Source organism: Leuciscus leuciscus (assembly GCF_965113295.1).
Source record: "Leuciscus leuciscus genome assembly, chromosome: 2".
In the NCBI taxonomy this organism is placed as follows: Eukaryota; Metazoa; Chordata; class Actinopteri; order Cypriniformes; family Leuciscidae; genus Leuciscus; species Leuciscus leuciscus.
In genome coordinates this window covers 57,903,947-57,931,660 of record NC_138726.1, presented here as the reverse complement: position 1 = coordinate 57,931,660, position 27,714 = coordinate 57,903,947, and the positions used below count along the sequence as shown (strand labels likewise).

Here is a 27,714-nt window from a genome sequence, read left to right as displayed (position 1 = left end):
TTTCATATGCAAGCATTTCAGCCAATCACAGCAGAGGGCGTTTACGCTGAAGTCTCTCAGCAGACACGCCCCTTCAAACAGAGTGTTCAAACCAGGGAATGAAATCAGGCTAGGAAATATGCCTTTTATTTCTAAATTATAACAATTTTTGATCTAAAAAACATACTAACATTATAAGGGCACCCCTGGAAACATGATAAAATAATAAAAATAATCCATGGAATGGGACCTTTAAACAACTTCCTTGAGGCACACCACATTGCAACTCTTTCACATCTGAATAACTTCCAATATAAAATACACATTGTCCCATTAGACAGTTACAGTATGAGAAGTACATTTGTAACATTTCAGTTTATCCAGCAATAATTTATAATCCAGTACATCAAAAGCTGAACTAAAATCTAACAATACTGCTCGTAAGTTATTGTCATCAATCTATGCTTTTTCAATATCAATGCTGAAAATTAGAGAGCAAATTATTCTCCTTAAAGAATAATTGAATTTGCTCACAAACTGTCAGTTTCAATACAAACGTATTGGTCGACTATTATTTACATTTACATTTATGAATTTGGCAGAAAGAAACCTAAAATTCTCGGGACAGCAGCATGTGTCCAAATTTTAATCTTAACCGTTCTATTTCATCAGAAAAAATCTGTAAACAGGGCTTTAAGTGTAAAATACCGAACTTGTCCTTTAATTTATCAACTTTATGAAAAAATCATTAAAATAATTTCCAATTTCATATGATTTAAAAAGTTAAAAATGAGTCACCTGTATCAATAAAAGGAATTTGATTTGATTTCCTATCCATTATTTCATTTAGTTGTAGACTTAAGTGTCTTATATCACAAGAATCCAGACCTCATGGCGAACAAAATGTATATCCAATTTAATTTCCGCTATGATACATTTTCCACCATTTAGAATTTTGTCAAAAACCTACTTTTGCTAACAAGTACTAGGTTTTTCGCCCGATCGGAACCAAACCAGTGCAGAAATGTTAAAATCAATGTTGTGGGAGGAGCCTATTTTACTAAAATGGCTATAACTCGAGAAGTAAATGAGATATCTTCACCAAACTCGTTACACATATGTATGAGTTCCATCTTAGGTCACAGTAAAAAAAAAAAAAAAAAATCACAACAATTGAGCACTAGGTGGCGATATAACATGAAAAAACAAAACATAAAAAGGGCTATGACCACCTGACAGTTAGTCCGATTGACTTGAAAATTGGTATGCAGTGTCTTGGTCCAAGGTGCCATGTATGTCTATGAGGACATTGGCGTATCTCAAAAAACAATGCCGCCATCGGCCAATGAAGTTTGAGCACCTATTAGACAAGGTTAATGGAGGCCGATCGAAACGAAACTCGATGGGCATGTTCAACGCATGGCCCTAGAATTCTGAAAGAATTTTGAAATAAATCGGCCACTAGTTGGCGCTAACAAGTTTTACGGCTCGGTAATCAACATGGTGTCACACACATCCACACAATATGCATATCATTTGATTGATCTCCTCATAGTGAACAACTTTGCCTCAGAACCACTGCTGTTAATCAAACCATTCATTGACCCTCTGGGGTCTGAGGTGTTTTTGGGGCCCTTGGGATGTGTTGACATGCCCTGACATTTGTGCTTTTTTCAGTTATTTATAAACATGTTAATGGCAAAGGTGTAAATTCACTCTATATAGCACAAACAGGGCTACCATAATATGTGAGCAACATGTATGTAGACATTTGTATTTTTAAGAGAATAATGTTTATGCGTGGTTATTGAAAAAAAATAAAAATGAAAGTTGCTGAAATAAGACCACAAAACTCATACTAAATATGTGTCCACAAGACTTTTGGCTAATGGATGTTGTCGCTTCGAGTTCTGGCTTCAAAATTATGTGAAAATAGCATTGCTTTATCGTTCACATAAAACAATACATTGATTTAAATTGTGTAAGACAGGTTTTGCTTGGAAAGCCAATATGCGAGGGGGGCGTGAAGGAGTGGTTTACACCTGAGAATACAATGTCCCACCCATTATGCGTAATGACTTGCATAATGAGCCATTCATTCAGGTGTGACACTGACTGAGCCACAAGAATGAATGCAAGGACAAAAGATATATTTAGAAGAAGACTTATATTGACCATTTAAGATTTTGCTTACATCTATCTTGTAAATATGTTTTGCTATTTTATTAAAAAGGTTACAATTACAACAATAATTACAATTTCAACAATATTTCAAGTGTACTCTTTCTTTGTAAAAAAATGATTATAGGCCTACATTTTATCATATGTATTCATTAGTTTGAATATAGCCAACATTGGAACAGCTAACATCTTAGTTGATGACTTAATTTTTGACAAAAATAGTGTGTATATATATATATATATATATATATATATATATATATATATATATATATATATATATATATATATATATAGAACATATGAGCAGAAATTGCTAAACAAAAGCTTATTTGATGTGGCAGTATATTCTACAGAAAAAACTGTACCCAAATCTAGTCAACAAGATGTTGTCTTTCATATTTCGCCTGACTGTAACGTTGTTTTTATGAAATATTAGGGCATATAAATGTTAATTTGCAGTTTAATACGTTGCTTATACAAAGACATTTTATGTCAACATATTTCAGTCAATTTTTACTCATCTCAGTATAGCAAAGCATTTTACAAAGCCTGAACAAAGAATGAGAGGAGATTCAAAGGTTTTGTTTTTCAATCTGTTTTATTGTAATTCCTCTATTTAACACAATTAAATCTGTAAATATTACGTCTGTGGACTTACTCGGGATGATTCTCCATCGCACTGAGAACTGAACGACACCTGCGTGCCCCTCTGCGGGGTGCTGGAGAAGGAGAGCTAGATGCAGCCACATTCCTAAAAAACAACAACAACAAAAAAAAAAAAAAACTGTTAGCATACATTATCCAAAGTAAACTGATGGGCAATTAATTGTTATGGACGCACAATGTATGTATATATCTGTTGATGGTCCATAGGACAGATAAATATCAACGCGAGTATCTGTTTATGGGCCATATTCATGGGTTTCATCAGGTCCCTTTCCACAGGTGTATAAAATCAAGCACCTAGATTATGAATGCAGACTGCATTGTGCTTGATTAATACACCTGTGGAAAGGGACCTGATGAAACCCATGAATAGACCGCACGCATTTAGTGACGCACGCAATGAACGGATCGTTCGCGAACGACACATCACTACATTTCAAACATTTACACCTGTATTCACAAACATCTGTACATAAGGCAGTATTGAAGCATGATAAGCAGTGTCATAGTCTAACCAAAACCATACATTTATATATATAATTTCTAGTATTTAGACAGTAGGCCTAGGCTATCAGATATTTTACCGGAGGCTGAAATATATTTAGACTAAATCACATTACACTTAAGCAGATATTCGCAAATAAGCTACATTAAAAATAAGGCAGTATTTTAGCATGATAATCAGTGTTATAAGCTAATCAAAACTGAGTGAAATATATTTAATATACAAATATGTTTAGAGAGTAATAGCCTATCACATTGAACAAGTATACACTTGAGCATGTACACGAATGTTAGGGATATTGTAAGGCAATCTTTCCTGTAAGATGTCAAAAGCTAGCCAAAACTAAGCAAAATATAGTCTGAAAATTCATATATGAGTTCTATATTATCAGAAAAAGAATTATATAACAGTAAACAACTTACTCCGAACTTGTGTCCTCGGTGGGATCAATTCGCTCTTGAAAATGCAGCCGTTCGTCGTCCGAGTTGCAATCTTCCTCTGAGGAAAATGTGAATTCTTCCTCGCTGTCCAGAATCATCTGAAGGGCGTCTTTACCGGAGAAGCGTGCCATCCTCGGAGCGCGATGAACTATCAGTTAATCTGATGAAGAGACTGTGTTTTTATGGCATTGATCGGGGGGCGTGTGCGATGCATAGATCACCTAAACTATTTACCATGTGAATAGCGCCGGGGGCGTGGCGGCCTCAGCTCATTAAATATAATGAAGGGAGAGCGAAAAAACGGTACCTCTCCTTTCAAACGGATTACATAAGCTGAGAATATTTGTTTTTTATATAAATTACTTCATTCAAAAGAAGAGATTTCAAGCTTCATAAAGACATATCTCACGTGTCTGTGTGAGAAGTATTCGCTGAGTTACAGTTCATTGTCGGACGCGTTTCAGAATAGACTTCACTGACAGAGAGTGGGCAGAACTCGTGTCATGTTTATTTTTCTTTATTTGACGAAAAGCACAACACTTTGTTTTTATTGTGAGTATACACAAAAAAAAAAATTTAATCTTAACAGGATTGATTGATGTACAACACTTAAATTTAAGATCGAAATCAACAGAGTATTTAGAGTCTCGTTTGCACTCATAAGAATAAAAGCGAGCTGGTACCGCCGACCCCAGGGGGGTAAATATTCACGAATATGTTAAAAACCTACTTTTGCGAACTAGTCCTAGGTTTTTGCCCGATTGGAACCAAACCAGTGCATCAAAATTCTCTGGACTCTCTAGATCAACAATTATTGATCAATACATTTTGCAGTTGATTGGCTATAACAGAATAATTTGGAAAATGGGCTTGGCAAAATAGACTCAAAAGCCTATAAATCCTAAGCGAAAACTCAGAACTTCACAAAAATTGGTGGGCATATGTAACATAACATAGTAAAAAAAGCATGCAACATTGTATGGAGATCGGAACATAGATCGGAACTGAAGGGGGTGGATTGGAATCCACTGCTGCTTCAATGTATATGTAATGAGTGATTATAATCAAGGTATTAGTCAATATTTTCCCTTCTAAATATCAAATGAATTGAATGACTTCTCTGGAGATTTTACTTTGTTATAGAAGTTACCAGTGTTATTACTGAAATGTTCTTTTCATGTATTCTTTAATGTCAGTATTTGATATCTGAATGTAGCTTGCTTATTTGGCCCGGCTTCCAGAAATGAAATAGGGACATGTTTTGTGTTTGAGAAAGGTCTTCAACGTGTTAAAACATAAAGGGGTCATTGTTATCTTGATGTTTTGAGACGAGACTCCTGTTTATAGTTAGAGCCTGGCCAAATCCAACCTTGGAAAAGCTGTGTGTCGGTGTGTGTGTTAGTCTTCTTGCTTACAGGTTAAGGAACCACTGGCATTGTTGGAGATTGACTGAGTTGTTGTTCGAGACATGATGGCACCCAGCAACCCAAATCTGCGACCTGGAAGGTCACGACGTGCCTGACTTCAGGGTCTGAGTGTCAGCTGCATAATCTATGGATATATGCTTCAGTCTATCTGTATATGTGTGGAAAATTACTATGTTTATCTATTTCTTAGCCAATGAGAATTATTCAACCTGTAAGCAATGACGTAGCTTAGACCTTGGAAATGGTATAACTGCTGTGATCTTTGTAACTGTAAGCGGGGCGGCCTATGAACTCCTGTGTGAGTCTTGAAGCTGAACTTCTGCTGATGAAACTGCAAACTATTTTCAGTAAAACTTTTCTTCTATTTTTTAATAATTCTGACTCCGGGTCTTCTTTCAAACATCTGGTCCATGGGTCCTAAACTGTTAACCCCTAACAGTATGGTGGAGGATGCGGGCAATTATTCTTGGTGACACCCTTGGCAAATCAGCAAACAAGGTAGAAAGATTTTATTATTAGGATAGTGCTGTCTGAATGGAGGAGATTGTGAAGGGGGACGGAAGAGCTTCACTCTGACGAGGCGAGTGAAGAGCTTCACTCCGATGAGGAGAGTGAAGATTAATTATACTAAGTTAAAAGTATAAGAAGTCGCTGATAGCATTGTTTAAGGTTTAAATTTAACAAGAGCAGACAGCGCAAGCGAAGCGTGCTCTGGGGGGGCCCCGATGGGCATTGTTGGTGGCAACACCCCAGCAGAGTACGTCCCTGGATTGAAGGTCCAGGGCGCCGCAAACCTACTCCATCTCTTCCATCTCAGATAGGGGATCCCCGAATTTAGTGAATCAGGCAGTTAGGGATACTAACAAAAATAGGGTTGTTTGCCAGGGATGCATCAGGAATGATCCCGAGAGAAAAATAAAAAGTTGTGACCCAAATTGGCGTGGACCAGTATATGTAACTGTCATGTTGGAGTATACTTTGCAGTTTCATCACGCAGAAGCCAAGCTGTGTTGTTCAAAGATCGCCGCCTCCATTTCTGCAATAACTTAAGGTGAGTTTGAACTGTGATTAAGATATGGCAGACAAATTGAGTAACTTGATCAATAACCTGAACAGTCCTGAAACAAATAGTGAGACAGAAGAGAGCAAACGCTGTAAGCAGCTGTGCTCTGAAGCTCTGACTTCAAAGAAATGAAATTAATAAGAAAATGGGTAGTCAGAGTTTTGATTCTGTTTGGAAATTTAAACAACAACTTTACTGGCTAAACAAAGAAAGAAACTGAAAATGTTAAATTTTTAGCCTTGTATTGCTTCCGATGATTACAAAAAACAAGTAAATGTAATTATGGGTTGGGGATCATTTCCTTGGACAAATGTGATTCATGTTAAACAGAAACATTGTGAAACCCCTGATTTTCTGTGCAGCTTATGAAAATTAATGTGCTGCCAATGATAATGATGAAGATTATGATGCGGCTATTGCAATTGAATCCGCCACTGGTGGACTGTCAAAAGAATACAGAGAACTGCTTATCAGTGGCTCTGTTTACATTCCTGATTGGGACACACTGCTTCAAGGGTGTGCAGTAAGTTGGAGCCGTTTGCAAGCTCAATGATCAAACTATAGGCAAGGTGTTTGTTGCTGTAGTTGAGGCTGACACATGAACCCACCAGATGACAGTGTTTTAATTATGGTCAGCAGGGCCCTTTAGCCAGTAATTGTAAATGGCCACTCAGAAGGTGAGAAAATGTGAAAGTAACAGAAATTTCTGGTATTAATGTGGGTTTGAAAGTAGATCAGTGTTTAAATGACGATATCAAAGTTTTCGTCTAAAGAACAAGAGATAAAAACAAGGTAAAAAAAATTGGGTAACGCTTTAGATTACAGCCCGGAAAGTACTACGTAATTAAATTGAAAGTACAGTGTAACTTTCGGTAATTACAGTGTACCTATAAAGTACTTACGTGTAAGTATAGGGGAACAATACGTAAAGTCTTGGGAATAAAGGTGTAACAACCAGGAAAATACTGCGTAATTAAAACGAAATTACAGTGTAACTTTCGGTAATTACAGTGTACCTATAAAGTACATAAGTGTAAGTATAGGGGAATAATATGTAAAGTTTTGGGAATAAAGGGGTAACAACCAGGGAAATAACAAATTATTTAGGCAAATTATTTAGACTGTAGTATTCCATGTAGTTACAGGGTAAGTATGACATTGCGGGCTGTAAATTAAAGTGGTGCTTCTTACCCTCTTGTTTCATGTAGTTACAGGGTAAGTATGACATTGCGGGCTGTAAATTAAAGTGGTGCTTCTTACCCTCTTGTTTCATGTAATTACAGGGTAAGTATGACATTGCGGGCTGTAAATTAAAGTGGTGCTTCTTACCCTCTTGTTTCATGTAGTTACAGGGTAAGTATGACATTGCGGGCTGTAAATTAAAGTGGTGCTTCTTACCCTCTTGTTTCATGTAGTTACAGGGTAAGTATGACATTGCGGGCTGTAAATTAAAGTGGTGCTTCTTACCCTCTTGTTTCATGTAGTTACAGGGTAAGTATGACATTGCGGGCTGTAAATTAAAGTGGTGATTCTTACCCTCTTGTTTCATGTAGTTACAGGGTAAGTACAATAAAAACACATGTACACACACAATCTGACATCACTTGGAAAACCTTTATTTGAAAAACAACTTATTTCAAAACAGATTTACAACATATTACACTTCTTATACTTTTTTTTTTTTTTAAATCAACTTTTCATTTCAAATACTAAAGTCCTGATAGAAAGTAGCATGTTTTGTCCTGTTTTGTTTCTCTTGCATGGCTTCCTCCTCCTCTTGGTCCTCCTCTTCTTTTTCTATCGTTCCACTGATTTGCCTAATCATAAGAAGGAGTATTTTTCTATTCTGTATTATGTATTAAAAGAAAATACAGTAAACCCAGAAATGTTCTCATAATTTACTCATCTTTTCGCTACCGATCAACTGTCACCCGCGAGTGCATGAGAGTCGGCTTGAATGGGTTCGCGTTTGGTGAAGCTTTAAGCGTTCATTGCATCCTCGCGGGAGTTTGATGTGAAACTCGCGCGAGAACTGGTGTCTCTGTTCTTCTGCATGGTTTGTTTTTCATTAGTATTATCTGTTATTGTTTGTATTTTGTTGTGAGCAATAATAAAAACATAAAAAAAAAAAAATTATTCGACATTCGGTTTTTCGGTGCGCTTACGTCAAGCTTAAAATTTTCAAGCGTAAACTTACTCAACCCTCTCATGAACGCGCAGGTGACAGTTGGTCGGAAGCGATAGTCTACAGTTTAAAAATGTAAAATATTTGGTATTTTTCTTAAAAACGTTTATCGTTTCACTTCAGAAGACATTGATTCATCCATTGGGGTCGTATGGATTACTGTAGTTATTGTTGTATGTGCTGTTGTCAACTTTTAGGAACACATGAGCTTGCATTATATGCATTCACAGAGATAATTTATTTTTCTAAAAACTTTTGTTTGTGTTAATCTGAAGAAGGAAATTTGTATACATCTCGGATGACATCAGGGTAAAAGATGAGTAAATGGTGAGGACATTTCTGTAGCCTACTGTAGGCTATTTTCTTTTAACACATAATACAGAATAGCAAGAGACATGTCATGGGATTCCTTCTTAAGATTCATCAGTGGAAAGAAAGAAAAAGAAGAGGAACAAGAGGAGGAGGAAACCAAGCAAGCGAAAGTGCTGTAAATCCGTTTTTAAATAAGTTTTTTTTTTTTAAAATAAAGTTTTCCGAGTGATATCAGATTGTGTGTGTGTACATGTGTTTTTATTGTACTTACCCTGTAACTACATGGAACAAGAGGGTAAGAAACACCACTTTAATTTACAGCCCGCATTGTCATACTTACCCTGTAACTACATGAAACAAGGGGGTAAGAAGCATCACTTTAATTTACAACCCGCAATGTCATACTTACCCTGTAACAACATGGAATACTTACAGTCTAAATAATTTGCCTAAATAATTTGTTATTTTCCTGGTTGTTACCCCTTTATTCCCAAAACTTTGCATATTATTCCCCTATACTTACACGTACGTACTTTATAGGTACACTGTAATTACCGAAAGTTACACTGTAATTTTGTTTTAATTACGCAGTATTTTCCTGGTTGTTACACCTTTATTCCCAAGACTTTACGTATTGTTCCCCTATACTTACACGTAAGTACTTTATAGGTACACTGTAATTACCGAACGTTACACTGTACTTTCATTTTAATTACGCAGTACTTTCCGGGCTGTAATCTAAAGCGTTACCAAAAATTGAAGTCTTAAGGGAATCCTTTTGAAGGAAAGATCTATAATAATCTAAAAAAAAAAATGAGTAACTAAAGGAATGATTGTGTTTTAATGGAACACTTTAAAAGGGTTTAGATGATATAGAGAGACTAATCTCACGGATGCTTTACAATGATAACTGCAAAAGATGCATCACAAGCGGAGAGTGCTATAGCCTCCTCAAAGTTAGTGTGAATACTAATTGATAGTAATCAAATAAGTAGAAGCAGTATTACTGGATTAACAGTTGCTAAATGTAAAATGTGTAGAAATGCACCTGATTAAACAAACAGCTTGTTAGTGTTTTGAACGTGGAGGAATGGTGTTGACCATGAAAGAACTAGGAGCTGATGATTTGCTTTCCAAAGATAAGCTTGTGATTGGCTGAAACAGTTTGCGTATCTGAATCTGGTGTGTGCTGTGGCTGAAACGGCCAGTGCGACAGAGACACGATCTGAGTGAAAATTTGTAATGTCTAAATTCCCTGATGTGGGCAAAAGACAAATATAAAATATGGTTGTTGGAAAATACATGTACATTCTGGCAAAGATGCCTAACGCTGGGCTAGAGTTAAAAGATGGTAGATTAAGTTTGATTTTAGAAGTTTGCAGTGTACCAGTCCTAAATGCTTCAGGGTCTCTCTCTCTCATTCAATGTCAGCTAAAAGCTGTTATCTGAGCCTGTGTCATAAATGATAATAAGCTATTAATAGTAAGGCACAGTGTTTTAGTTGAAAACCATAGACATGGATGTTAAAAGAAATCATGCTACAAGGCAGTTCAGATTTCATACATTCAAAGGGAAATTTGTAAATGTTTTAAAAGTAAAACTGAATGACTTTAAAGAAGTCTTAAACGATAGAAGGGACGTTTTTGACTAGTTTAATTCAGGACCAGTAACTTCTTTGTCTGATTTTAGCCTCCACCATGAAACAGGGCTAATGGTTCCGGCTACAGGTGTAACAGTACACTGAATAGACGGATGTGATTAAAATTCACTGAGATTTTGCTGATTCGGACAGATTTAACAGATTTTTGTGATTAAATACTGTTGTTATTAACCTGTCTCCCTGTGTTAACACTATTAGGCAGTCCAGAGTGCTCTGGTGACTCTTGAATGTGCCTTTCCTAAGCTCCAGAAAACAACTGAGTCTGTTGGGGAAAACTGATTTCGTGATGGGAAAGAGCGGTAACCAAGTGTGTACGAAGTGCTTACCCCAAAGACGGGTAAGATCCTTTGGCCAAAGGTCAACCTAAGACAGGGGAAGTCACGCCACAAACACTGGGCATCTCCATAATGGGGAGGTGTTTTTATGTGAGAAAGGTATTAGAGTTGAGCAGGTGACTGTGAGGCCAGCAGCATCAGCAGATCACTGAGAGGACGGATGGGCTGTGAGGAGTTACGGCACGCCTGACCCAGAAAATGTGAGTTCCTCTATATATGTTCTAACAGAAAATTATCATTGAACCCTGATAAATGCTGCTTGCAGCTTTAATTATTATTATTATTTGGGCCAACCAGTCTTTTAATACTGCTCTTGGGATATGGTATAACTTATTTATTTAGGGATATTGTAATCCATCCATTGCTCAAACCGTCTATTCTCTGTAGGGTCACGGGTGGACTGGAGCCTTTCGTTGCATCACTGGCGGGACAAACATCCTATACATATGGCCAGTAGAGGGATATAGCCTATGCATACCTATTTTTTTTATTTATTATTTTTATTATTTTGCAGCATATTATTTTGTCATGTCATGCCTGAGTTTAAGGTTTGTTTGAGTTGTATTCTTGTTGATTTCCTGCAATGTTTCCTGGACTCCGTTCTTCGTACAAGGATTACTCAGTGAACTGATTGTTTGTTCTTTACTGTTATTGTGAAGCGTCCTTGAGCTTGGGAAAGGTGCTATATAAATTAAACATATTATTTTAATTATTATTATTATTATGTGGAGTTAGTCTGAGCCATGCATTAATATACAGCTATTATGGGAGTGGCTTGACAAAAAGACAAAACAAAGCTGTCTGCTGTGCAATAGAAAAATGTTCTTGACTCTTCAGAAACTAAATGCTGCCACGTAATAAATCTCCTTTACGGGTAAAATTTAATTAATTTCTAACATTGAAATAAAAATGTAAAGCCTGTACAAATTCTAGAAATCATGAAATAATGGAAATTATTGGGTAGCATGTGACAAACCGTACATTTAATTTATCGATTATAACTTTAATGTCGTTTTGGTAGCTTGGCTGTTTCCTTATAAAGGTCCAGAAGTTCAAGTTTTCGTCAGGTGTGTGATGTTTTTTGTTTTGTTTTTTTACTTTATCCTGGGCTGCGTTTCCCGAAACCTTCTTAACGCTACGTGGTTCTTAAGTTACACCTTAAGCTCTACCTTATCGTTAATACGTGTTTCCCGAAATGTTCCTAGTTAAATATACCTTCTGTAAGTCATACGTTTGGAAGGTTGGTCTACACCACTCTTAGCTTTACCTTATCACTGTTGCAGGTCTATACGAATATAAAAGAATAAAGAATAAAATTGTCATTACACTGATTGTTGTTAGATTTTTAATTATATTCTCCAAAGGTACATCAGCTGGCAAACCATTAAAGGCTTAACAGTCTATTTAAAGGGAATGATTGTGGTGGGGAGTTAGCTCAAACTATGGCAGCGATACAGTGAATAGTTGTTCTAAAAGATGGCGCCGTCTGCAGAGCGCTTTCAAAGACCAGTGAAAGCATAGGCTACTGTCAGTTAAGTCCTATCCAGACGCTAATTGTTTCTCATGGGCTTGTACAGTATTTTAAACATTTACAGGTGTAAGTCGGTGCTTTCATTGCCGTCCGAATCCATAATGAAATCCAAAATTTTTTCCTCACCCAACCCGCGTAAAAATCAAATTACCTACTGTTTTTTGACAAACAGGTCGTGTGGTAATTTAACTGCCGTCTGAATCCACATCTCTGAGTTTACAATAAAAGATTCAAAATTCACTGTTTAAATCCTTTTTGATCACTGCCGAGCACCATATGTAAGATGTACACTTTTATTACTGAAATGCTGGAAAGTATTTATTTCATCGCAGCTCCACCTCAGCGAACAAAAATGGGAAAGAGAAGAAAGCACGTAAAAAATTGAAATGGTTATTATGGCAGCAATATATGATACAATTTTAAAATATATAGGCTAGGCTATTATTGTCACGAATCAATAAAGGATGCAAGATGCAAGTAAAAGGTTTATTTGGAAATAAACAGGAAAGTCAGGTCAGGATAAACACACAAACACGGTGGCAGAAGAGGGAACCTTGATGGGCTAAATGTGGTGCATGGTGGTGGTGAATGAGTGACAGGCAATAGATCCGTGGAGTACCAGAGGTGAGAACAATGTGAGAATGAAACAGGCTTTAATTTAGATACATGAAAGACGGGATGAATTCTCCTGTACGCAGGAGGAAGTTTGAGTTGGACTGCCACCGGACTAAAGATCTTGGTGACAGTGAACGGGCCGATGAATTTTGGAGCTAGCTTGTTAGAGACGGAGCGGAGTGGACTGTTCTTGGTTGAAAGCCACACTTTTTGACCAACGACGTATACGGGAGGCTTCGACCGGTGGCGATCGGCCTTAGCCTTGGTGCGCGCCCCCACCTGGAGCAGAGTCTGAGTCTGCGGTGACACCTTTGGACGAAGGCGTGAGTGGAGGGGGCCGCGACTTCGGATTCCAGACTAGGAAAAACTGGTGGCTGGTAACCTAAGCTACACTCAAACGGAGATAGGCCCGTGGATGACACTGGTAACGATTTGTGAGCGTACTCAACCACTGAAAGCTGCTGACTCCAGGAGGAAGGATTCTTGGATACCAAACATTGCAACACTCTTTCCAAATCTTGGTTTGCTCTCTCGGTTCCACAACAGTCACCACTGTCTCCTTGGGGGAGGGCAATTTAGGTAAGGGAACCTAGTTGGTTCGTGGGAATTTTCCCATTCATTTAAGTTGCCACTGTCAGCCTAGGTGGTTCGAGGTCCGTCTGCTCAAAACGGACGACACGAGCTGCTTATTCTAATGGTGGTGTGGACGTTTTCCGAAATCGCAGGTAAGGGGGCCAAATTGCCCGTATGGACGCCTCTGGGGGTGCCAGTGCACTACAGGGATGGCCAGCAAGTGCTTATGGATCCCCCTAACTGCCTATTTTTAACCATAGTCTTCCTCAGTACCACGCAGTGTCTATTTTGACCCCTAACCACCTATCCTCTTCTTCATTACCACAAAGTGCCTATGGTGCCCCGTAACCACCTAAACTTCACCATAGTCATCCTCATCCACAAAGTGCCTATTTTGCCCCCTAACCACCTATCCTCTTCATTGCCACAAAGTGCATATTGTGCCCCCTAACCACCTAAACTTCACCATAGTCTTCCTCAGTACCACAAAGTGCCTATTTTGACCCCTAACCACCTATCCTCTTTTTCATTGCCACGAAGTGCCTATTTTGACCCCTAACCACCTAAACTTCACCATAGTCTTCCTCAGTACCACAAAGTGCCTATTTTGACCCTGTTGTATTACAAATTTATAAAATTAATTTAGATTTAAGACTTTGATTTTAGTAAGGTCAGTTTCTAGCTAGAGACTCCGGCCAGTCCTGTTTTCTCTATTGTGTTTTAAATGAGTCTCACCTTTCGGAGCCCAAATGGCTTTCGGAGCCCCTGGCTCAGACGTTGAATCGTTAGGTTGATTGGATTAGCTGTAGGGGAGACTTTCACCTTTTGGCTCTGGGATGGCTCTTGTTACCGGAGTTCCTGGCCAGTATCAGCATTTGAATAGTTACGCTGATTCAATTGGACTGGTAGCGCTCTCAGAGTAGGGTGTGTTCCTACTTCATTTGCATGCTTTGTTCAGAGTCTCCGCCTCTATGTAATCCCTCCCCCTTGAAATGTATATAACTACAATGCATACTGTATTAGATTTAGACTGTTGGAAGAACTGCAGCAACGTACAGCGAAGTTTTCAATAAAGAATAACTTCTGTTTGAACGCGATCCCAACGTCTCCTGGTCTTGCTTCGATGAAGGAAAATAAGTTTTCCAACTACCCCTAACCACCTATCCTCTTCTTCATTGCCACGAAGTGCCTATTGTGCCCCCTAACCACCTAAACTTAACCATAGCCTTCCTCATCATCCACAAAGTGCCTATTCTGACCCCTAACCACCTGTTTTTTGTCTCAAGTCACCGTATCTCTAACTCAGTGCCGAAAAGTCACAGGGCCTTGAAATTCGATATGAGGGTAGCCCTGTGGGCCTCAGGGCAAGATCCTTAGTTTCAAGGTTCTACGTTGTTCCCAAGTGTGTTTCAGCGGTTCGGCCTGATTCACACATGGTTCAGCTTTCTCCATCCACAAGGGTCTTTTTGGGCCCCAGTGACTGCAGGCAGATCAAGTTTGGGGCCGCCAGGGCCCCCGGAGGCCAAACAGCAAAGCGTCACACGTACAACTTAACCCATTGATTTTCACAGGTGTTCTGTGGACATTTGGCAACAAGTGTTTTTTTGTGTGTGTGTAGACGTTCCCCTCTCTGTATGTTTTCGGGGGCCGTGTGACGCAGCTTTCTCTTAAGTTTCAGGCCCCTAGCACCTCCAGGGGCCGAACGAGGTCCAGTGACACATGCAACTTATTCAATGCGATATCATAGGTACTTCGTGGACGGTGGTCCGATTGCCCCGAAATTGACACATATGTCCCGTCACGGGCCCCTGGGACGGTGCCCAGAGTTCCGTGTCCCTTTGACCTTTTGTCGCGCTAATTGGCCCCCAACAGCCTAGTAGAATAGGTTGCACGTGGGACGTCTAATAAACAGGGGTCAAAAGGCCGCAGCGACCCCAAATTTGACACGGTGGTAGTCCAAGGGCCCTCGGTTCTAGATCCTGGATTGCAGGGTTCTAGATCGGTTCCAAGTATGTGTTTCAGCAAAACGGCTTGAAAGAAATGCCCGATTGTCCCGAAACTGATACATGCATCTCGTCACGGGCCCCGGGGACGGTGTCCGGAGTTCCGTGTCCCTTTGACCTTTTTTCATGCTAATTGGCCACCAACAGCCTAGTAGAATATGTTGCACGTGGGACACCTAAAAATCAGGGGCCAAAAGGGGTCAAAAGGTCACAGGACCTCGATATTCGGCACGGGCGGCCGTCACGGGCCCCCAAATTGGGCCCCCGAGTTTTGTGGCTCTAGATGCTTCCTGAGCCTATTAGGCCCTCTAACCCTAACTGCTGAGTTAACCCTAACGGACACATGTTCCCATAGGGATCAATGTAAGACAGAGAGATACATAAAAAATAGCACGTCGCAGAGGGCTGCGTGACTTAACTTTTAGTCGAGTTTGGGGCCCAGCGGGAGCCACTGACACGTGCAACTTATACCATTCTTTTTCACAGGTGTTTGGTGTACATCCCGCGGAACGGTCCCAATGGCACCGAATGGCTCCAATTTGATATCTGTAGCTCCTCAGGGTCCTCTCAGACGGTAGGCAAAGACGGAGGTCCGTAGTACCCCGTTAAGTGCTTAATTGGCTGAGATGGGGATGTTCTGGGCTGATAATTTTCCTTGAATATTTTTTCCTGATTTTTTTTCAAATACTTGCCCAACTCTGAGAGACGCGGGCCTTGAACGCGTGGCGCGTGAGGGCGTGATGGACGCCAGAACTGATACTATGTTGTGTGAGAGCGCGATGCGCGAGCGCCATCACTTGTATTTGTTCCACTGCTGGGAAATAACTTAATACTTATAGTATAATACTTATAGTTATTTATAGTCATACAGATAATATGACATCATTCGAAACAGTAAAATGTATATTTTTATTTGTGTACATTCAAAATGACTACAAAATGTCATGTCATTGAAAAATAAATAAAACAACATGATGCGCTGCTTTAGCGCGTCTCTGTCTCTTTAGATCTTTCTGGCGCTCACCAAAAATGAACCAAAATACAGAGAATAGCCTTCTTGGCGCGCTTACTTTTGAAAGTCAACATTTAGATTATTTAACGTTAAATGCATTATATATGCCTGAGTCACTTTGGAATAAATCACAGCGTGTTTCATGATAAAACGTGGCTTATACAGTCCGGAAAATAGGCTATAGGTTAGGCTACAGCAAATTCAGACCAACTGCTGGTCTACACAGAGAAAAAGCCCTTTCTATGCTCTTCCGAGCCATTCGTTAGTCTAGTTGTTTGATGAGAAAATTAAATGTAGCCTAGTTGCAATACACGCGTTTTGTAAGCTCCGTGCAACTGCTGCAGCGGACTATTATTAGGCTACTAGAATATTAGAAGAAATCTAATACTCAAGCTGTTTTCTCATTTTTCTACTCTTAATATTAAATAGAAAAACGAAAGATACACGGATTCTCTTGAACCACCACCGCGTTTGCGGCAGAAAACTACTGCAGTGCAGCCAAAATGCTCTGTTAGACTTATCTGAGATCCTTTACTCTTCCCTGTGGATGACCTGTGACCTACTTTCTGTAAGATCTGAATTTTTGAATTTGAATTTTTGAGATTGAATTTTAGAAAACTGGATTTGAAGTTCCGAATTTCTTCATCTTGAAAACTTGAATCCGTATTTTTTTAAACTGAATATTTGCAGTATAAGAATTCAGAACAAAAAAACTAGCTGTTTGAAAATACATGTCTATAAAATTCAGCCATAAAAACATTTCAATTTGTTAAATTTCAAATGTCCAATATTCGTAAAAAAAAAATCTAATTCAGAACTATTTAAACTACCACCTAAAATTCAATTTTGTTAGATTACACTTGCAAATAATTCAAATTTACACAATTCAAATTCAAATCATTTTGTCATATTATAAGCTCCATAATAAAACCACTGTAATTATGAATTATGACCTGTTAATGACCACAGACAGCCTACAGAGATCCCGTCAAATAAGTTACAGTTGGGCAATTCCTGTGATTTTACAGGAAGTGCCTACCTGTAACTTATTCGACAGGGTCCCTGTAAGCTGTCCGTGGACATGTAATTTTAAGGCTAATTATGCATAATTATGAGCTGTAAAGTATCCCAACGTGTTTGGTTGTCTTCCCTGTGCACTGTACTCTATGATTTAAGCAATAACACATTTATAATTATGAAATATGACCTAATAATGCATTGATCACGGACAGCTTACAGAGACCCTGTCAAAATAAGTTACAGGTGGGAAGCTGTTTTTGACTTGAAATTTTCAGCGGTTGAATTCCTGTAAGGTTAACTCCCCGCCGGTCCCCCCCCTCGGGCCCCGCACGGTCCGGGAAAAAACGGTTAGCGTCCACTAACCGCCTACCACGGGCTGCTTGCCAAGTGCTCCGCGGACCCCTCTCCACCGGCACCGGCCTAACGTGCGCAAGGGAATAAAATGAGCCGCCTTGGAGAACCGGTCCGCTACGGTCAAAACGGCCGTCTTGCGCTGGGAGGGCAGGTGGGCGGTGATAAAATCTAGCGCTATGTTGGACCAGGTCTCGAAAGGACAGACAGTGGTTGGAGTAACCCATCTGGGGGTCGATTGGAAGTCTTACCAGTGGCACAAACCGAGCAAGCCAAGACAAAACTGTGAATCTCGTGAGCCATTAATGGCCATAAGAATCGTTGCTTGAATGAACTGGTGTGGTTAACTCCTAGATGACAAGCCACGTTAGAACAATGCCCCCACTGAATCACATCAGACCGGAATCCCTCCGGCACAAACGGACCGCCTTGACCTTCGATTCGACCTCCCATGTGAGTGTGGAGACGAATAGGGTCTCTGGTAAAATGCACTCGGGAGTGGAAGGGCATTCGGGATGGTCAAAAATGCGCGATAAAGAATCGGGTTTGATGTTTTTGGAACCCGGGCGGTACGAGAGAGAAAAATCAAAACTACAGAAAAAAAAAGTGTCCACCGAGCCTGCCTGGAGTTGAGTCTTTTGGCAGTTCTGATATATTCCAGGTTCTTGTGATCGGTCCAAACGATAAAAGGTACCCCCGACCCTTCTAACCAATGATGCCATTCTTCCAACGCTAACTTGACTGCCAACAACTCTCTGTTACCAATGTCATAATTACGTTCGGCAGGTGATAAACGATGAGACAAAAACGAGCAGGGATGCATCTTGTCGTCTGTGGAAGAACATTGGGAAAGTACTGTGCCTACCCCCACCTCTGACGCGTCGACCTCCACCACAAACTGACGTGACGGATCAGGGGCTATCAAGATGGGAGCTGAAACAAAGCAGCCTTTCAGTTTGGTGAATACAGCCTCGGCTGTATCAGACCACTTGAACGTCGTTCTGGGTAAGGTCAAGGCAGTCAGAGGAGCGGCTAGTTGGCTGAAATTGCGAATTAAACGTCAGTAGAAGTTGGCGAACCCCAGAAACCTCTGTAGGGCCTTACGGGAATCTGGACTTGGCCAATCTACCACAGTCTTAACCTTGTCAGGATCCATACGTACTCCCTCAGACGAAATGATGTAACCTAGGAAAGGAACAGACTGTGTGAAAAGCGCATTTCTCCACCTTGACAAAAAGCCCATTCTCTAGCAATCTTTGAAGCACTCGTTGGACATGCTGCACGTGTTCCTGGAGAGAAGATGAAAAATCAATATGTCATCCAGGTAGACATATATGAACTGAGGGTGTTGTCTCTTCAAGATATATGAGAATCCTCTCCTCTCCCCCGAAACCAGGTGTTTGAAACAGAATATCTAGATATAAAGTCACAATTGTGAGAAAAAATAAGAAATGTGACTTTATATCTTGCAATTCTGACTTTATAACACACAACTGTGACTATATATCAAACAATTCTGAGGGGAAAAAAAGTCAGTATTGTGAGATAAAAAGCCACAATTGCGTTTTTTATTTTTATTTTTTTATTTTTTTTTATTCTGTGGAAGAAATAAGCTTCCATAGTTGTAGTAGCAGTTGTAGTCATGACATTCACAACAGAGACGAGATAAAGACATTAAAGTGCTCATATCATGCTTTCATTCCCCTGAAGTCCATTTCTAATGTTAGTAAATGTTGTTGGACTCTCATTATCTCACTGAAATAATATCATCATCTTCTGCTGCTGCTGTTTCAGAATAACAGCTAAATACTTGATTGTGATTGGCTGGAATGCGGACATTAAAACCTTTTTTAGAATTTGTTTCTTTGAGAAAAATCTTATTTTGTTTCATTTCATAATCCTGCTGTTTACTTTTTTTCTTTTTCTTTTCGTGTTTATAAAACATGAACACATCTGCATGTAAACACATCCTCATCACTCATTTGTTTATGTCCACATTTAGACTTTCAGGATGGACAATATTTCCATCTCTGACGTGAAACAGAAGGAGAAACAGAAGGAGAAACAGTGTGTGTTATTGTTCTTGTCGTATTTCATTATATTTCATTCATTTGTAGGCCTATTCATTTAGTTTTACTGGAACAACAAGAAAGTTACTCTATAACTGTGTCCTAATTCAGAGCTGAATCCTTCGAAGTCCATGAAGGTTGAAGGGAATGTTGTTAAACGGGACACTCTAACATATGGAGGATTTCCTGTTTACATCACCAGCTGTTCCCGCCCACCGCTCCTGTCGCCTAGCAACTGTGACAGATGCCATCAGGACACAGCAGAGACGTTTCTGACAGACTTTTACATATAAAGATGGAGGATAACCATATATGAAAACTAGAGATTTTAAGCTTTTAAATTATATATAGTTTGTCAATAGTTCTGTCATAGATCTACAAAAGTTCTTAGAATTAACTGAAGTTTAGATGTTAATGTATTGATGGAAGTTTCGTTTGAAGTCACCATGATGGTGATCAGTTTTATTTTAGTAGGACTCTTGACTTTTTGTTTTTTTTAATATTAGTTTTTTTATTTTTTTTATTTCTGGCTGCTTCAACTTTGTGTTTGTAAATCACATATGTTGTGGCAAGAGTAAATATGACCTGGTCATAATGGTTATGTTCTGATGATGACATTATCATAGTTTAATGTCCTGATTCACAGATCTCATTCAGAGTCTAAAGCTTTCCCCAGGAACAAAGGACTTTGGGGTGGTACTCGGTGTAAAATAGGAGGAGGAGGAGACGGTTGTAACTTTGGGAACTTTTGCTGAACACAAGGCAGCATAGAACAAGCATCTTCACTCAGCCAGCGCCGGAATCACTCTGGCAAAAAAAACACATATTCAACCCCAGGGGTTAAAACAGGAATACCCTCCCCAGACTTTGGCCTTGTGAGACTTAATTTTCCTGCTAAGACAAAAGCTGAGATCAAACCCCTGCAATAAAGCAATAAAACCCATGGGGAGAAGAAATAAAAAAAAAGAGCACAGGACCCTGTCTTGTCCAAACTGTTCTCCTTCCTTATCTATGCATCCCCCTTTCCCTCATCCCTTCCTTTCCCCCTGATTCAAGTAACAGAAAGTTCAGTGAGAATGTTTATAAATCACATATGATGTATCTTGTGAATCTTTTATTTTAAATGTCTCAGTGCATTTAGTAAAATTTCATTGCCTCATTTGGGGTGGTGTCTCTTCAAGATGTCTGAGAATCCTCTCCTCTCCCCTGAAACCAGGGCCCGTATTCATAAAGATTCTAAGAATCCTCTAAGAAAACTCTTAATTTAGCTTAAAAACTTTTACATAGGAGTCTTAGCTTAAAAGCGATTCGGGACCGATCTCAGAGCAACTCTGAGTAAGGAAAAGACAAAAACTTTCATCTTAGTAAGGAGGCGGGGTTGACCCCGTTGCTATGTATGACACAATCTTTTGAAGACTGTGATTGGTTGGTTGTCCAAAAAAAAAAGAAAAAAAAGGTGATTTTAAGGTCTATTCTAAGCCTTCACTTTGAAATTACATGCGTCATTTTTCCTATTTGACCGTGAGACATTCTGCATTATTACATTTTCAAAAAAACTAATTCTGTAAGATTGATAAGCTTTTGTACCCATGGGGACCTCAATTTAGGTCCCCACGGTGACACGAGTCCCCATGAGTCTGTGTGCATTCAGGTTTAAGTCCCCACCGGGGTAGAAAAACATGTCCACACACACACACACACACACACACACACACACACACACACACACACACACACACACACACACACACACACACACACATTATATATGTGTATATAAATCCTTTTTTTTTTTTTTACCATGCTGTTAATTTCCTATAAGGTATTTATAGCCTTTATACTTGCCTTTTTTGATTGGCTTAGAATGATAAAAATTGTTCCACTCTTTCCAATACACTGATTGCTGGCATGTCTATTTAAGTGGTGGTTTGAATGTTGGTTTTAATGCATCAAACATGGAATTTTCCCAGTTGCCAAATATCGTAATGTAGTGATTACTTTCATTTCTGGCACTATGGCATTTCTGTGCTGTGTTGGAGATGTTAGCGTGTCTCTAATAAGATCAGTCACAAACATGATCCCTGCACGATCTAATCTATAGAGTCTTATTAACTCACTGTTATTCATTGTCTGCAACACATTTCTTCTCCCTCTTCGTCTTTCTGCCATTTTCTCCTCTGCTAAAGAAACTCTTAAGCCTCTTAAAAGTCCTCGTCCGTGCTCCTAACAATTTTGACCTTAAGACCTCTTTTAAGGGTTAAGATGCTTTCTGAATTACTTTTTTCTTTACTAGGCTTTTTTCTTTAATTTTAAGAGTAAACGGCCACATTTCTAAGAATTTTTCTTAGAATTTTGTCACTAGGAGCTACTCTTTGCATTAAGATTCTTTATGAATACGGGCCCAGGTGTTTGTGTAGTAAAATATTTACAACCTTTTGATCTGGTCTGGGTACTTGAGTACTGGGTACTGGGAAAGTGGCAGAGCAGTCTTTGGGAATCTGTAACCAGAAACCAACTAAAAAAAAAAATAAGTGAACTTCACAGAACGCTGAAAAGACATACACGCATTATACCTTCGCCCACACCGTTGGATTCTGTCGTTGAGCCGATGGGTGGACATTACAAAGCGGTGACCCCGACATGATCTCTAGTTGGCGAGTGTCTTTTCAACAAAATATTGGGACAAGCAAGAGGTTTGATCTTCTTCTCTTTCTTCGAATGAATGAATGCCTTTATTGTCATTGCATTTAAGTACAACGAGATTATAGAGCCACTCTAGTAAGGTGCATCATTATAACACATATACAGTATATAAAACTCATCAACAAAAAAAAAAAAAGAGTTTGCTTGTTCGCAGTGACTGTGTCCACACAAGCTGTGATGTAGAACAGCACAGTTTGGGTGTATTCATCCAAGTCCGGTTGTGCATATATGTCCCACACAGTGTGCTCGAAGCAGCCTTGTAGCTGTGCAAGAGCCCCCTCTGGCCAGGTTTTAATAGACTTTACGTCAGGCCTAGCTCTCTTCCTAAGGGGTGAAATATGGTCTGAGAGCAAGGGAACTGCCCTGTATGCATGCTTAATATTTGAATAAACATGATCTAATGTGTTCTGGCCTCTGGTGAAAACCTTTAAAACCTTTTTTAGAATTCGTTTCTTTGTGATTTTTTTTTTGTTTGTTTCATTTCATACTCCTGCTGTTTACTGTTTCTTTATTTGTCTATAAAACATGAACACATCTGCATGTAAACGCATCCTTATCACTCATTTGTGTATGTCTACATTTAGACTTTCAGGATGGACAATATTTCCATCTCTGACGTGAAACAGGAGAAACAGTGAGTGTTATTGTTCTTGTCGTATTTCATTATATTTCATTCATTTGTATTAATTTAGTTTTACTGCAACAACAGGAAAGTTACTCTATAACTGTGTCCCCATTCCAGGGCTCTCAAGTTTTACCAAAAGCTTGGAGTGAGATCACATGCGGTTAGGGGAGGAGCCCTAATGGAACCCCGCCCCCATATGTCCCCGCCCCCCAATTTTACCCATTGTTCATAATTAACCAGCCCAAATTGAAATGATAACAATTGGTAAATCTGATAAATGACAGAGCAATTCATCACATCAAATATACTCTTTAATGTTATATTTCAAAAAAACAAATAAGTTATACAAAAATTACAAAAATATAACAAATTGCTCCAAACAGTTTGGAAAAACAAATCTTTTTGCATTTTGAATGTGTCTAGTCAAAATGGTATAATTATTTATTGTGTGGTGCATGGGACATTGTGAACAAATGACATATTAGAGTATTATTAAGGTGTGTGTGTGTGTGTGTGTGTGTGTGTGTGTGTGTGTGTGTGTGTGTGTGTGTGTGTGTGTGTGTGTGTGTGTGTGTGTGTGTGTGTTGGGATATGTGGTTTACACGGACAACACGCCGGACATTTCACCTGGGCTCCCCGGACCTAAGGGTAATACGGGGACTATGCCAAGGTCCTCATAAATCAAAGAGTGTAACTGCATTTGTTAGTGTCTGAACAACATAAATTCTCTTTTTCTTTGAAAGTCCTTATTTCAGAGTCCTGCACGGGTCCATTTTTGGAGACCCGCCCCCGCCCGTACCCGCAAAGTTCAGCACCAGATCCGACCCGTCACCCGTGATAATATCAAAATTAAATCCGCACCCGCCCAGACCCGTTAATATTTGGCCCGTTACCCGACCCGTGCCCGCGATAAACCACACAGGTGACGCGTTCATGTAACAACATGTAAGGGTGCGCTGCCAATAACGCACCTAAAAGCTGTCACAAAGAACTTGGAAAAGTAATGATTATTAATAGGCCTATGTCAAATATATCAATGAGATATTTCAATTGTTTATTAATAAGCAAGTGTTTTCTGTGTCAAAGATGACGATGCTGACTTGCGATCTTCGCAGTAGTGAACGCGCCAGAGAGAAATGCACATTTCATACGGATTATAAGCAGAGAACAGTCTGTTTTCTTTCGTTTTGAATTGTTTTGTTTAAAAGTACACATTTCATGCTTTCTATTTCTCAGGTCTGTGAGGCAAGTAGCTTATACGTTGAGTTTCGGTTCATTTAAGGTTATCAGTTCACGCGCGGGCGCCTCCGGCCGTGTCCTGATTATATTGCCTGCCTGCTATATTTACTTATTTATTAAATCCCGGAATTTGGTAGATGAAACATTGATTAAAATTAAGATACAATTAATACAAAACGAAATTCACTTTAAAGAAAGGCTGAACAAACTTAATGAACTTAATGAAGTGGTCAAAATCATGTCTGCCCACTCCATTTGTCTCACGGTATTCGGGATCATCTTATCTTATTCATGCTTTTCACTTTTCATATAATCAACATGAAATATATAAAACAAATTATATTATTTTATTTAAACATAAATATGAAACTAAATCGTTTTTTAATGACTGGGCTACAACACATAGGCCTATTAGCCTACAGTACAGAGACATTTAATGTCGCAACTTGGTCGGACTAAAAGGGGAGACAAAAATTTAAATTGGGTCGGTCCTAAATTGACAGGGTCGGTCGGGTTACGGCAAACAAGATTATTTTTAAGGATGGCCTGACTAAAACACATATTTGCGTATGTGTAATGCTGGTAATTTAGACATAGCCTACAAATATTGCACATATTTTTCATCCGCTACCCGCCCGCAAGGAGTTCATTATCCGCCCGCGTCCCCGCCCGTGAATTTTAGGAATGTGACAATCCACCCGTTACAGCCACTTTTATGCACCCGACCCGTTGCAGGACTCTGCCTTATTTACCACTTGACCTGATTTTGAGTGTATCCGAGTGTATAGAACAGCGACCCCACAGCTGGGTTTTATATTGCAGTTTCATACACATTTCTGATACACACGGTGCATTTTGGCGGGCCGTCTTGTGATTGGCTGGTTTGCGCACGTGGGCGGTAACAAACGGAAGCTCCGCCCAGAAGCATGGCCTCGAGCAGTCGCTAATTAAATGCCTAATGGACCACACCTCGGAAGTGTCAGCTCGACGTCATTGGATTTACTGGATTAAATACATACAGGTAATAATTATATTTATAAATATAGTTGCATTTTTGCATGAAGTAGTGTGTCCTATTTGCAAGAAAGTGTAACTTGTGACTTACAATTACTGTAAAATGCTATATATTTACCACAATGTTAGCTGAGCTAGCTTGAGTGGCTATCAACATGTCCTGCTCATTAAGCCTCAGGCTAAAGAGGTGGAGGACAGCAGGTAGAGATGAGTACAGAAGTAACATTGCCAGCAGGTCAAATTTGGTAGTTTTGTTTTTAAAATGAAAGCTAGCTAGGTTAAGTTGAGCTGTGGCTATCGCATGGCTTAACGAGCAGGGCGTAGCTAGTTAAAGCCTTAACTTTTACTACAGACATTGTGTTTGTTTTATAGAATTAAATATTTTCTTAGTAGCCCAACATTATTTTGTTTAAATATGAAGTTGCAGTTACACAGGAAGGCTGTGATATCATTAATATGAGTGCTTTCAGGCCATTAAATAAATGTAATGTGTTTATGATGTTCTGTTAGTGTACTAAACCTGTAAGATAAATTAATTGGTACCATAGTAACCAACCACAATGATCAATATACAAAACATGCTGTGTGTAGAGTGTTATTTAAAAAAAAAAAAAGTTAAAAACAGTGTTTTTATATTCTTGACTTTATTTAACTAACTTTGTGAAATTGATAGTTCAAATATAAGAAATGCTTTAACCATAGAACATTTCACATACCAAAATACTGTACATTTCCATCTAGCTTCAGGTGGAACATGATTTTTATTGCTTTTGTTAGCAGTTTGTTAGCACCACCTAACCAGCACACCATAGATGATACTGACCATTACAGAATGGTAGAACAAGTCATCAAATGCTGTGTTCATCAGAGTGTAGTTTTATATAATGATTTATATAATTATATATATAATGTTTTTTGTTTTTTTTTATACCTTTTTACAGGGCCTTGATGATGAAATGGCTCCAAAGATGTGTGGAACCACAAATCCCCCATCCACAACCAGTGTTGGGAGTAACGCGTTACAAAAGTAATTAATTACTGTAATGCATTGCTTTTTGCTGTAACGCGGTAATGTAAGGCATTACTGGGGGAAAAAAAGTAATATTTTACTCGGTACAAATGTCAGTAACGCGCGTTACAAGCATTGTTAGTTAACCTGGAATAAAGTGGTAGTTTTTTTTTTCTTCATACAAATTCGCCAAAATCACCGCGAGATCAGCAGAGGAGAAACGTCCGCGCAAAATGTTTCACTTCCTGTACGTTAATCAGACAGAGCCGAGATGAGTGAGCCTGCAGCGGATAGTACATTCTCAACAGCGAGAGAGGGAGTTTCCTGCTTACCAGTCGCAGTGGTCCAGCGCCGTTTCCATGGCAACTCTGCGCCGCGGCCGCTCCAGTGTTTGAAAGCGACATGAATGTTCAAAGTTCACGCGCACGGCAATTGATTAAACCACGTCAAAATCATGCAGCATTTACAAACATCTAGAATTAGAACATTACTTAAATAAAAATCTCATTAATATTAAATTATACATTTAAAACTGATTTTGGAGATCTATGACTCGTTCATAGACCAAATGGCCTATGCCCACACTACTGCAGTCACTCACAATAATAATTAAAATAAAATAAAAATATTTGGCTTAGTTATTATTCATTAGTTATTTTTATTTTTGCTAAAGTTTAAGCCTAAAGTTTACCCCGGGCTTAAAGTAAAAAGATGTCTGTACCATGCGTCCATGCAAAGTACCATGGTAATATTTGAGGTACCATGGTTATATCTGAGGTAGTATGTACCATGGTAATATGTACGGCAGAATGTACCATGGTTATTTCTGAGGTACTAGGGCATGTACCATGGTAAATCTGAGGTACCATACTATGTACCATAGTAACATCTACAGTACCATGCAATGTACCATGGTACCATGATAATATCTGAAGTACTATATAGTATGTACCATGGTTAGATGTAAGGTACCATGGTACTACCATGGTACTACTATGGTATACCATGGTATGTACTATAGTACATCATGGTAAAATTTCTTATGGGTCCAAGCTCAGTCGGATACCACATCACCTTCTACTGGATGTGTAATGAGCTAATTGAGCATCATACGCTACATTTAGATTGCCAAATCCATATTTGCAGTTATTTTGGTGAGAGTAACTTAAAAGTAATGCAATAGTAGTGTAATGC

The 27,714-nt window shown here is 39.1% G+C and overlaps 1 long non-coding RNA gene across 1 annotated transcript in view; it reads right to left on the bottom strand.

Moving 5' to 3' along the window:
* Positions 1–585: 585 nt before the first annotated feature.
* The window catches only part of LOC309493343, a 224,280-nt gene continuing 197,151 nt past the window's right edge, over positions 586–27,714 (bottom strand). Inside the window, exon 3 of the long non-coding RNA XR_014203846.1 lies at positions 586–629. This is a non-coding gene — a long non-coding RNA (uncharacterized lncRNA). The remainder of the gene's footprint in view (positions 630–27,714) is intronic.